Source organism: Rattus norvegicus, chromosome 1 (genome assembly GCF_036323735.1).
Source record: "Rattus norvegicus strain BN/NHsdMcwi chromosome 1, GRCr8, whole genome shotgun sequence".
Classification (NCBI taxonomy): Eukaryota; Metazoa; Chordata; class Mammalia; order Rodentia; family Muridae; genus Rattus; species Rattus norvegicus.
In genome coordinates this window covers 27,467,011-27,479,081 of record NC_086019.1, presented here as the reverse complement: position 1 = coordinate 27,479,081, position 12,071 = coordinate 27,467,011, and the positions used below count along the sequence as shown (strand labels likewise).

At 36.9% G+C, this 12,071-nt stretch overlaps 1 protein-coding gene and 1 pseudogene across 5 annotated transcripts in view; one reads left to right on the top strand and one right to left on the bottom strand.

The window, feature by feature from the left end:
* The window catches only part of Nkain2 (sodium/potassium transporting ATPase interacting 2), a 1,207,754-nt gene that overhangs the window by 217,053 nt on the left and 978,630 nt on the right, over positions 1-12,071 (bottom strand). The gene's annotated exons all lie outside the window — the stretch shown is intronic.
* Positions 9,779-10,538, top strand: Dr1-ps1 (down-regulator of transcription 1, pseudogene 1; annotated as a pseudogene).

The following is a 12,071-nucleotide window of genomic DNA, read 5'->3' as shown; positions in this document are numbered from 1 at the left end:
AAGGATGTGTGGGTCAGGGAACACAATCATAGAAGCAGGGAGAGGAGGGATGGAATAGGGAGTTGATGAATGAGAAACCGGAAAAGGGGATAACATTTACATGTAAATAAAGAAATATCCAATAAAAAATAATAAAATGATACCATTAAAAATAAATCTGACTCACTTTTTTTCTCTTAAAATACTTATTTTTTCACATATTTTAGTTCTCCAAACTTGAATTGTAACTTGATTACATTTACTTCAACGCTTTTTTTTTTTTTAATTTTTTTTTTTCGGAGCTGGGGACCGAACCCAGGGCCTTGCGCTTCCTAGGCAAGCGCTCTACCACTGAGCCAAATCCCCAACCCCAGGAACTTTTAATATACATACTATAACTTGTTTTTTCCCTTTCTACAAAAATTAGTCCTGTTTATGTATACACATGTGATTGGGTCTAGAAACCTGCATATACTAAAATCCTAAAAAGCTCATGTTGCTTTAACTAAATGGCAAGTGGTCTAGTGAAGAGGCCCCAGAGTGTGGGGAGATCTGGTGGGAGTGGGGGTAGATATGGGAAGAGAAATAGTCAGAGGGCTGTCTGGAAGGGGTTAACAAATGGACCATAAAAATATTAAAGAATAGAAAAACAAAGCAAAACAAAACAAAAACCATGCATAGTCTTTGAGTGTAGAGGGGACACTGTATTAGCAAATCATTGTCTTCAACCTTGTCAAGTTGTATGGTAAAATTTTTCATAAAATTTCTCAGAAAATGTTAGTGAATTATAGGCTAGAGATAACCAATTCACAGTTGTTCAGATGAATTAGGTGGTACCCAATGTATTTCACTGATCATATTCACCCACAGAAAGGTGTTTATGGCGCATAAACAGAAAGAAGGTACAAGAGAAGGCATTGTGCACATCCCAATTCTCAGCAAGTCGTGAGGGATGCCCTGCGTGGGAATTGTATTGTTGGTGGTATGGAGTCATGTGATAATAGGAGAAAATTACTCTCATTGCAGGGTGAGGTGCTCATCCCTTGGCATGAGAAATTTCATGTAATAGCTGGAGATCCCAGAAACTTAAAGGTGGGGTCACCTGGAGAAAGTCAGGCTATGGTATCACCATCTCCCAGGTGGCAATGGCAAAATAAAGAAGACAGTTTCTCTTCTTCGTAAGGCTATGGAGAAAAGCTTGAAGAATTCCTTGGGAACTTGGAGAAAGAGAGCTGGCAATTGACTCAGGATTAATAAGTTTCAAAATAAAGCCCACAGCCAAAACCACCTGTTAAGTGGCCACACAAAACGTGGTGATGTCTCTTGGGAGGCAAGTCTATTGCTACAGAAGATGGGTCCAAAGTAAAAGAACTTTGGGAGTAATGTGTGGTAGGTAGAGAGAAAATTGACTGTGCCTGTTTCCTAATGTTTTACAAGAAGAATAGACATTTTGTTAGCAGAGTTATAGTAGATGAATCTATATTGCCTCATATTTGAAGGAAGAAAATTAATATAAAAAATAAAGCACATAAACTAACAGTCATGTGAATGCTGCTGAGAGAGATTAGGCAAGAGTATTTTTGAAATGCCAAAAAAGCTACCATGAATAAGTCAACTTGATCTTCCTCCAGAGCTCTTGATACTTATATAGCCTCCCTGACATGTTAACTCTTCTCTGCTGCTATATCAGGCCTGGAGAAATGAGGCCAATAATTATGAATTAGGAAATGTGTGGTTATGAATGACCAAAGGCAAGCACAGTCCATACATATATGGCCTTTCCTGTGGGCTCAGTTAACTTTGAGTGAAACTGGAGCATCTTATGACAGTGCTGGAAAGCCACCTCCCTTTTATTTAGGATATTATTTAGGCAATGATAATGTCTTTTGATGCATTCTTATTTAAAAGAAACAGGAAGTCTCATATCTTTGATCGAGTTGTGACAGAACCAGAACCTAAACAATGGATAGGTTGGACAGGTTTTCAGGGTCAGTTATGGAAGAAAGAATGCTGTTTCCTGCTTCCTTTTCAGTCTTCCTCATTCAATATTTGGTTACCAAAGAAAACCAGGTGGATCACTAGTGATCAGGATGAAAAAGAAAATGTCCTGAAAGGTAATTAGGTCAAGACTGAGACAAAAGAGCAGCTAAGTTCACACAGTCCACAAATAACAGAGTCTGGTTTCCTACTAGCTAGTGATTTCTAATGCAGTTAGCTTAGGGTCTTAGTAATCCTCCTTTCTCTCACAGGAAATCATTTCCAGACAGGGCTTCCAAGTGAAGGAGAGGGAGAGAGGATTTTCATGAAGCTCAAATATTAGCCATTGGAATTATTGAGGCAGGACTTATTCTCATATAAAAAAGGAAACAAGTTAGTAAACAATTACACATAAGTTTGTTGGGGATACTTGTTGCTTTCAAACAATAACTAGGGCCCAGATAATGATTCTGAGAATCTACTTGCTGGATAGCTCCTGAAATATGGGGCTGTCATGACTTCGCAGTGAAATTCCTTTGTCACTGGACACTCAGTACGCCAGTGCAGTTGGTCTCTACCACTTCAGAAAGAACTACACCAAATCACTGATGCAGGCAGAGTGCATGCTCGAGATCCTCTTTGATCAGCAGCAATAATTGATTCTCTATCTTATAAATATTAATATAAGTGGAGAGGAGGAGAGCACTGTCATATTCACCTGTATGTCACTGAAACAAAACTAAAATGTAAGAGGTAACAGATGCAATAATGGTGTCTAGGAAGCCAAAACCTGTGCTTGGTGGTACTGGGAGCTGGGATTTCTATATGCAAATTTGGAAAGAGAGCAGGTCAACCAATAATGCTAAACTCTGACGGCTAAGGATTATCAGAGCCAGAGTGTGCCGATGGGAGGCACTGTGTCTCATTTCTTTCCTTTTTGTATTATCCATTTTATCGCCTGCTATTGGCATAGAGTTTATTTCCAAAAAATAATGACCAAACAGCATCGTTTGCCCATAGTTTCTCCATCTCTCTGATTTCTTCTGCAAAATAATCATATCCATTTGTTTGATATTATTTCTTGTGGTATTTATTTTCATTTTATTCATATTTTGCCATATTTGCATTATTATATTATCACTTAACTATTTATCCATATGTGCCCCTGGAAGGTATGAGTAAGAATGTGCTTAGGCCACAGAGTTCTCTCCTTTAAACAATTCTGCATAATTTTCTCTAAAATTTGATTAAATCAATAGTATAAAATTTATGACCATATAAATATTTTTATGGCTGAGCTGAGTTGTGAATTATGAGAGCAATTTCTTTCTTATATAAAGTTTGTCCCAGTAGTTAATAATTCTTTCCCATCAAAAACATACTTTATTTTTTGAAGTAGTTTTAGGTTCAGAGGGAAAAAATGAGCTGAAAGAGTTCTTATCTCCTCTCAGATGCATAATCTTCCCCTTGCGAACATTCTAGACCAGGGTGTTAGATTTGTTGCAGTCTGTAAGCCTATGTTGAATATTATTATCATGCAAGGTTCCATTTTTCACTGTCTTCATTTTGACACACAGTTTTTGGCCTTAGAAAATGAGTGGTGACACGAACCTGTCACTCCAGTGTCAGAGAGAGTCGGTGCCATTCAGAGGCACTTTCTGTGTCTCACAGGCTGTTCCAGTCACCTTCCTAATGGATGGGAACTGCGGTGGGTTTAATTTCTTAGAGAACACTGCATCATTACAATATTGACTCAGAATACAGTTGCAACTGTAGATGGATATTTCAGATCGGCTTCATTTACTTAATACCACACATTTAATTTTTTCTTTTCACCACCTAGTTGCTGATTTCTTAATACTGAAGAGGATTTCATTGTCTGTGGAAAACACAGTTAATTTATCTTTTCAATCATCTGAGGGACTTCTTGACTGACTTAGGGTGTGGACACTTATGAAAAAAGCTGTAATAAATATTCATTGTGCTGGGTTAATGTGAACTAGGATGTCAAGTGTTTTAGTAAATACTGGAGAGGATTACTGTGGGGTTACATGGTAAAGGCATGTGAATTTCTGCAAGAAACTACCGCATTGTCTTTCAAGAGGCTGCACTGTTTGAAATCTCCTGAGCAATCAATGCTCATTTCTGTGGCTCTACATCCTTATCAGCATTTAGTGTTTCCTTTTGCCTAGATTTTGTCTGTTTTACATGTGGATGCCCAATTTTTCCATCTCCATTTGCCAAAGTGACTTTTCTTTTCATTACATATTTTCTATTGTTTTATCAAAAGTCAAATGCCCATATTTATTTTAGGCTCTCTGTTCTGTTCCCTTCATTTCTCCATGTATTCTTTCACTAATACCGCAGTCATGATCAATGTAGCATTATAATAAATCTTGAACTCAGAATGTACTAATTCTCAAACTCCTTTTTAAATGCCACATTGACTTTTCTGTATATTTTTCCTCCCAATATGCGTTTAGAATTAATTTGTCAATATTCACAAAATAACATTCAGAAAGTTGAGGGGGCTGAGCCTGTAGAGATTTATATCTAAACATATTGAATCTTCATTCCAATGTATATTGCTTTCCTTTCCAGTTACTTAGCTCTCTGATTTTCCCACCCATTCTGTAATTTCCTCTTTTTTACCCTGTATTCACTTTGCTGTCGTTATTCCTGTTTTTAAGTTTGGTGTAGTACTATTGTAATTTGCATTTTGCTTTTAATGTCTCATTTCATTTGGCAATTGTTGACATATAGGGAATCAGTGATTTTTATGTACTTCCTGGCAGGCATTTTATAGCTGCATAGTATTAGAATTTAAAGAAAATTTCTATAATTGTCTATGAACAAAGACAATTTTATTGTTGCTTTCCCATTCTTCCACCTTTATTACACATTCTTCCTTAATAACTTAACTAGAGGTTCCAGTGAAGCTGAGAAGTGAGACCTAAAGTTCCTGAGATGCAGCTGTACACGGGGCTTATCAGCGAATTAGAACTACAATGGTCGTAGAGCGGTTGGAATGCTACAGGTTCAGATCTTAATGCCAATTATCTTGTGCCATCTTCAACCTCATTAGCATGTATCTATCGACCATTTTGTATAATTCCCAGCATCTTTGTGACTACGAAGGTAAAACATTTGGAATGTATACACAGAGCTTCTTGATTTTACCAACCACAAAGCTAAGAATTTCATTAGATAGCATTTGATACAGCAATCTTTCTTCTTAATGTGGCTTGCCTACCTGACATACCTACTAATGTGTTTGTTAAGGGTCTCAATCTATAACTTTATTTACTCTGTTACCATAAACTTCATGAAACTGTTACAGTGTTAGAACATGGAATATGGGGGCAATCCAAACCTATATAGTTCCAGCACATGATCACTCAAAATAAACTATCTCTTATCCCCTTTGAGAAGTATGTATTTTTTACATTGTCAAAATGGATGGGTAGACAATGGTAGCTTAGGTTCGGTCTTAGAGATAATGGCTTTAATTCCTCTTTTACTGATAAAATGATATTATCTGTTGGTATTTTTAGATTTGTTCTATCTAGCTGAGCCTCACTCTATTGCTAATTTGTATTTTATTTATGTAAATCATGAATGGATGTTGGGTATCATCAAGCTTTTCTTTTCCATTATGATAATGTGTTTTTTTTCTTTAACCTTGTAAAAATGTGTTCTAGACATGAGATACAAAGTGGAATTTAGATAGAACGGACCGGAAGATGAATATAGCCAGTCATTTGCTACTGAAAGAACACAGCCTACTTTAGGAATGTTAGTCATACTTCCAGGAAAAAATTAAGTAGAAAGAAGATATATCAACATTTCACAGTTGACTCAACACATCATCCAGGACTCAGCCTTATCCACCTACTCACCTCATGCTTTCTGTGGTATTAAAGGCCAAAGATCTGCACATAGACACCAAGGAGACTTAATTTATCTTGCTACCCTAGCTAACCTAGCTATCCTAGCTAAGGTTCCATGAAATGAATCTTGGAATGGTATGCTTCATTCTTTAGTCCTTGTAGGAAGCTTTCTCAATAAGCATACTGATATGTTGTATTATTTTAAGTCATTTTAAGTATTGAATCAACATTACTCTACTAAGATAATTCACTCTTGTTCACGGTCTGTAATTATTTTATTCATTATTAGAACTGATTTTTTAGCATCTCATGTAGGCATGTTGACACAGCAGTGGTTTTTGCAATGTCTTTTGATTTGGAATTGAGGTAATGCGAACTAGAATAAAGAAGGACAGTATGTTCCCTGATTCTACCTTCTGCAAGAAGCAAAAGTTAATTGATAAAAGTTCTTTACTAAATGTTGGGACAAATTAACCAGTGAACCCCTTTAGGCTGGGTTCTTATCTTGAAAATCTGTTACTGATTGAATTTTTGTTAATAGATATTGGACTTCATATCTATTCATCATTTAGCAAATTTATCAGGGCAATTGAATTTATGGGTGCAGAGTTATTAATAACATTACATTGTAGCCTCTTTCATTGTCTATAGATGATCTATAATAATATTCCTGTTCATTTAGGGTATTAGCATTTGTTCTCTCTCATGTTCTCTTTCTCTTTCTTTCTCTCATTCTCTCATACATACAAACACACAGACACATCACACACACAGACACACACACACATTCTATACTGAATTCATTTACACTATTTTTCAAATAGAAAGCTTTTCATTTTATTGTTGTCCTCTGTAGATTTCTTATTTTACCATTATTGATTTTTCTTCTAAATAAAAAATAATTTTCTTCTTAATTTGGAATTTGTTATTCTTATACTGATATGTTAAATAAGAAACTTACAGTATTGATTTTAGGTTTTACTTCCTAGCTTTCTGTGCTATAAATTCCCTTATAAGTAGTTAAAAATTTTCCTGCATTCCATATGTTTTTCTAATTTCTTTCAATTTTAATTACTTTAAGATATTTTAAAATTGTATATATATACATATATATACATTACAGGCATATGTTTATACATATACACATGTATATCAATATTAAATACAATATTATATATAACTTCAAAGTACTCTGCACAGTGCACATTCTTTTTAAACTGATGAACAGAATTGTAAAGACTAATTCAAAACTAATTTCCCCATGATAGCCTATTTTAAGTAATTCTGATTTATTTTTATATGTTTGTTCTTTTGCTGGGGGGACCCATGACCTGGAAAAGCCCTGGATTCAGGTGCCTTTGGGCTCCATAGCGTTTTTAATGCATGTTTACTTATTATTATTTTGAACCAGATCAATATTGTATTGATGGTCTTATAGGCCTACATGTATATTTCTCACTATGACATTTCTTCCTTACAAACTCTCCAATATACCATTCTCTATTTTTTCAAATTCATGGCCTCTCTTGTTAATTGTTGCTGCATGGTCATATGTTTATGTATATACACATATGTTCCTAAACATTACCTCATCATTCCACACAAAGTTATTGATACGTGTTTTTTAGGTGTGACTGCTTCATACTTGACAACTAGTTGATGGTTCTTTCCTTGGGACAATCATGTCTCCCCTTTAAGATTTCCATAGTTTTCTTCTTCTTCTTCTTCTTCTTCTTCTTCTTCTTCTTCTTCTTCTTCTTCTTCTTCTTCTTCTTCTTCTTCTTCTTCTTCTTCTTCTTCTTCTTCTTCTTCTCCTCCTCCTCCTCCTCCTCCTCCTCCTCCTCCTCCTCCTCCTCCTCCTCCTCTTCCTCTTCCCTTTCCCCCCTCCTCCTCCTGCTCCTCCTCTTCCTGCTCCTCCTCCTCCTGCTCCTCCTCCTCCTGTTTATGTAATGTTAAGACCTTGGGAACTTTCCCTCATTTGTTTTGTCATTGGTGTTCTTATTCAGCTCATGTTTCAGAAACCATGTTGGTGAGACTTTGTGGGCTTGGCTTCTGACATTACTGGGAGACACAATCTCACAGCAGAAGCCCTGATCCTCTGGCTTGTAAAACCTTTCTTCTCCCTCTTCTGAAATGCTCCCTGATAGCTGATGAATAGAAGTAAATATGATACCCGATTAATCAGAACTGAATCCCTCTTAGGTAAGATGCCCAGTTTCTTGTACCTGTTCAAGATAGCCTTACTGTTCACCCCAGCTATTTTAAACTTGAGGTAGAATACAGTTTAGACGGGCTCTGGCCAATATTACTGTAGAAATTTGACTTTTTCAATTTTACAATATAATTTTTCTCTCACTGCTTTCCAGGTGTAAATTTTCCACTACCCAGTGGTAGATTTTAGAGAGTTTGGGAGTCAAACCTGTAAAATGTTATTGTAAAAATCAATAATAGCCCATTGTCACAGGTTAAGTTCATCTTCTTGAAAACATAGTGAGCATGCTATGGATAATTGTTCAGAGACAAATAAAACACAGATGGATGAAGAACGTTGACTTATCTCTCTACTATGTTCTAGTATTTTCCTATCATTTATAATCTGCTACCCTTTGTCTACAAATTGTTGAGGTCAATTTGTCTCCCCTATTATAAGGTGGAAAATATTATTTAAGTCTTTATTCAATAACTCAATAGCTTTCTATTTCTAGTTAACTTGAAATTGATGTCAGTTCAACAAAAGTTTCTCTCCCCTACTACAGTAGTTCAAGTACAATTTTTCTTGCCATTTTAAAAATAAGTGTCAAGAGTAATTTCTCTTGAACACTTCTCACGTCTTTTCTTATCTTATTTCTTCTTTTGTAATGCAAAATACATCGTCCATCGCTTCCTTAAGAATAGGTGAATGATTTTAAGTTTAAATGTGCTTTTTATGTCTTTTTATATTAGTTAATATTTTAGCTGGATATATTTCTTGTTTGAAGGTCATTTTTCTCATAGAATGTATGGGTATTTCTTCATTATATTCCAGCTTTAATCCTACAGTTAGAAAGTCTTATGCCAAAACAAATTTAGGAAACTTCTGCTGAATAGCTACAGTTTGTTTAGAGAACAAAAGATATCTACTAGCATTAGGTGAATGCTTTGTAAAATTCATGGAGATTTGAGCATGTACTAATCTGTAAAGTGCTATCTTGTAAACTTCCCTTTGAGCTACAGTTCTTCACAATTAATAATGGATAACAGCTCTAGAAGAAATTATGTCATAATGGAAATCCGAGGAGCTTTTGAAATTGACCAAGTGGGATGGACTGGTTATTGCATTTTCTGTAGATTGGATCTGAAATAAAAAGAGTATTTAAGACTTAGTACCCAGGATGATAGTATTGGAAAGTGACAGAGAGTAAAAGGTTGGATCATTGTGGACATGACCAGAAGATACACTGGTTCCTTCTTTCCATTTCTGCATTCTGACCACATAGTTTGCAACTTGGCTCCACCGTAACACCTCACCGTCAGAGGCTACCATGGCATAACTTCAGAAGCACTGGAGCCAGGAATAGAGAGAGCTACGGCTAGAAGATGTAATGAACCAGAGGTCCCGATTAGATGGAGGATCTGCCAAGATCTGCCACTGGAGGATTTAACCTAGTAAGGCTTGCTAATTAGGATGTTAGTAGTTGGGTCCAGTGATTGAGTTTATGTTTTGATTTTAATCTAAGTTTGTATGGTGTTTTCCTTCATGTGGCGACTCAACTGAGTTCCAGAGAAAGTAGGTGTTCCCTGCCTTCCAGACTGCTCCTTCCTGGTTTCTCTCCTCTGAGCCTCCCTGATCCCGGATAATCCTCTCATGGGATAGCCTATTGAGAAATCTTTGTGGAGTGGTGGAGCAGAGGCGAGGACTTTAAAAGTTGTGGCTTGAAAGACAGGAAGGCAGGATGGCTTCCTCGTCTGTCAATGATGATGATCTTACTATCCCCAGAACTGCTATAAATAAGATGGTCAAAGAGACTCTCCCTAATGTCAGGGTGGCCAACGATGCCGAGAGCTGGTAGTGAACTGCTCCTCTGAATTCATTCACCTTATATCTTCTGAAGCCACAAGATTTGTAACAAGCCAGAAACGAAGATAATTTCACCAGAGTATGTCATTCAAGCACTAGAAAGTTTGGGCTTCCTGCAGGAGTAGGTGCCTTCTTTTGTAAAGACTTCAGCCTATAATTTGGAGCAATTAAGCATAAATATCAGGTGGCAATCTAGGACCTGAATATGGCTTGATCAATGGCAAAGGTGTTTGGTTTCTTTGTCTTGCAATAGCTAATAAAAATCTCTCGGGGGAGGAGAAGTGAAAGACAGGTCAGCACGGCACTGGGTTATAAATCAGATTGAAAAAAGAAAAAGTTTGGGCTTTTACTCTTACATCGATGAAGTAAAAGAACTGTTATAGGAATTCAAGACAGTAGCATTAAAAAGATGAAAGACCAGTTTTCGTTTGGAAAACCTTGGCATTCCTGAAGAAGAATTATTGAGAGAACAGTAATTATTTGCAAAAGCTAGGCAGCAACAGCAGAATTGGCTCAACAGGAATGGCTTCAAATGCAGCAAGCAGTTGCAACACGCCCAGCTTTCTGCAGCCCCAGGCAGTGCATCAAATCAGGCAAGATCTTCACAAGATGATGAAGAAGATGATGATATCTGACATTCACCATCTGGGCTTCTGTTTCCTCTATAAGGAAACAGTGAAAGAAATGCATCTTGGTGGACTTACCATTGGTATTTTAGAGACATCTGCTGTTAGGTTTCAACTACTCTGCTATAGATGTAAAACTGTCACTTTGGAGTATTGAAAATTTAAGATTAAGTATAATATCAATTTTGAATTTGTCATGGTGTTTCTGGAATCTTAGACCAATGTGACCCTTTATATTTGATCAATAAACGGTGTTACAGAGAACTTCAGGTTTATAAAAAATACAGTGAAATTTATAGAGATCTCTTTATCTGTATTCGTATTTTCTCTGCCCTTTTAACTGAATTAAAATTGAAAACTTATATTGAGATGGTGCATGGCATAATGGAGAATACATTGAATTAGGTTGGTGAAAAAGTTCAGTTCTATATAGTATTTATTTTTTTGTCTTTTAATGTGAGTATATATGCAGGTAACAATTATATATGCTCAGATAAATATACTTGTTTAGAGGAAATCTCAAATAAAACATTCAATAACTATGAAGGAAATGTATTGAGTAGTACTTATATAAACTTGGTGAGTTATGCTTTTTGATTTTGTTACTGGTTTATAGCAGAAAAGACTAGTCTTGTTACAGTATAACGTATCTAGAGCTACACTATGCCATTTCAGAGACTGGCTAATCTTGAAGATTGTCACCATTCTTATGATTTCAAACCATTTTGGTAATTGTTCATAGTATTAGTTGCTGACTCCATTTTTTTTTTATTAACTTGAGTATTTTTTATGTACATTTCGAGTGTTATTCCCTTTCCCGGTTTCCGGGCAAACATCCCCCTCCCCCCTCCCCTTCCTTATGGGTGTTCCCCTCCCAACCCTCCCCCCATTGCCGCCCTCCCCCCATAGACTAGTTCACTGGGGGTTCAGTCTTAGCAGGACCCAGGGCTTCCCCTTCAACTGGTGCTCTTACTAGGATATTCATTGCTACCTATGGGGTCAGAGTCCAGGGTCAGTCCATGTATAGTCTTTAGGTAGTGGCTTAGTCCCTGGAAGCTCTGGTTGCTTGGCATTGTTGTACTTTTGGGGTCTCGAGCCCCTTCAAGCTCTTCCAGTTCTTTCTCTGATTCCTTCAACAGGGGACCTATTCTCAGTTCAGTGGTTTGCTGCTGGCATTCGCCTCTGTATTTGCTGTATTCTGGCTGTGTCTCTCAGGAGCGATCTACATCCGGCTCCTGTCGGTCTGCACTTCTTTGCTTCATCCATCTTGTCTAATTGGGTGGCTGTATATGTATGGGCCACATGTGGGGCAGGCTCTGAATGGGTGTTCCTTCAGTCTCTGTTTTAATCTTTGCCTCTCCCTTCCCTGCCAAGGGTATTCTTTTTCCTCATTTAAAGAAGGAGTGAAGCATTCACATTTTGATCATCCGTCTTGAGTTTCGTTTGTTCTAGGGATCTAGGGTAATTCAAGCATTTGGGCTAATAGCCACTTATCAATGAGTGCATACCATGTATGTCTTTCTGTGAATGGGTTAGCTCACT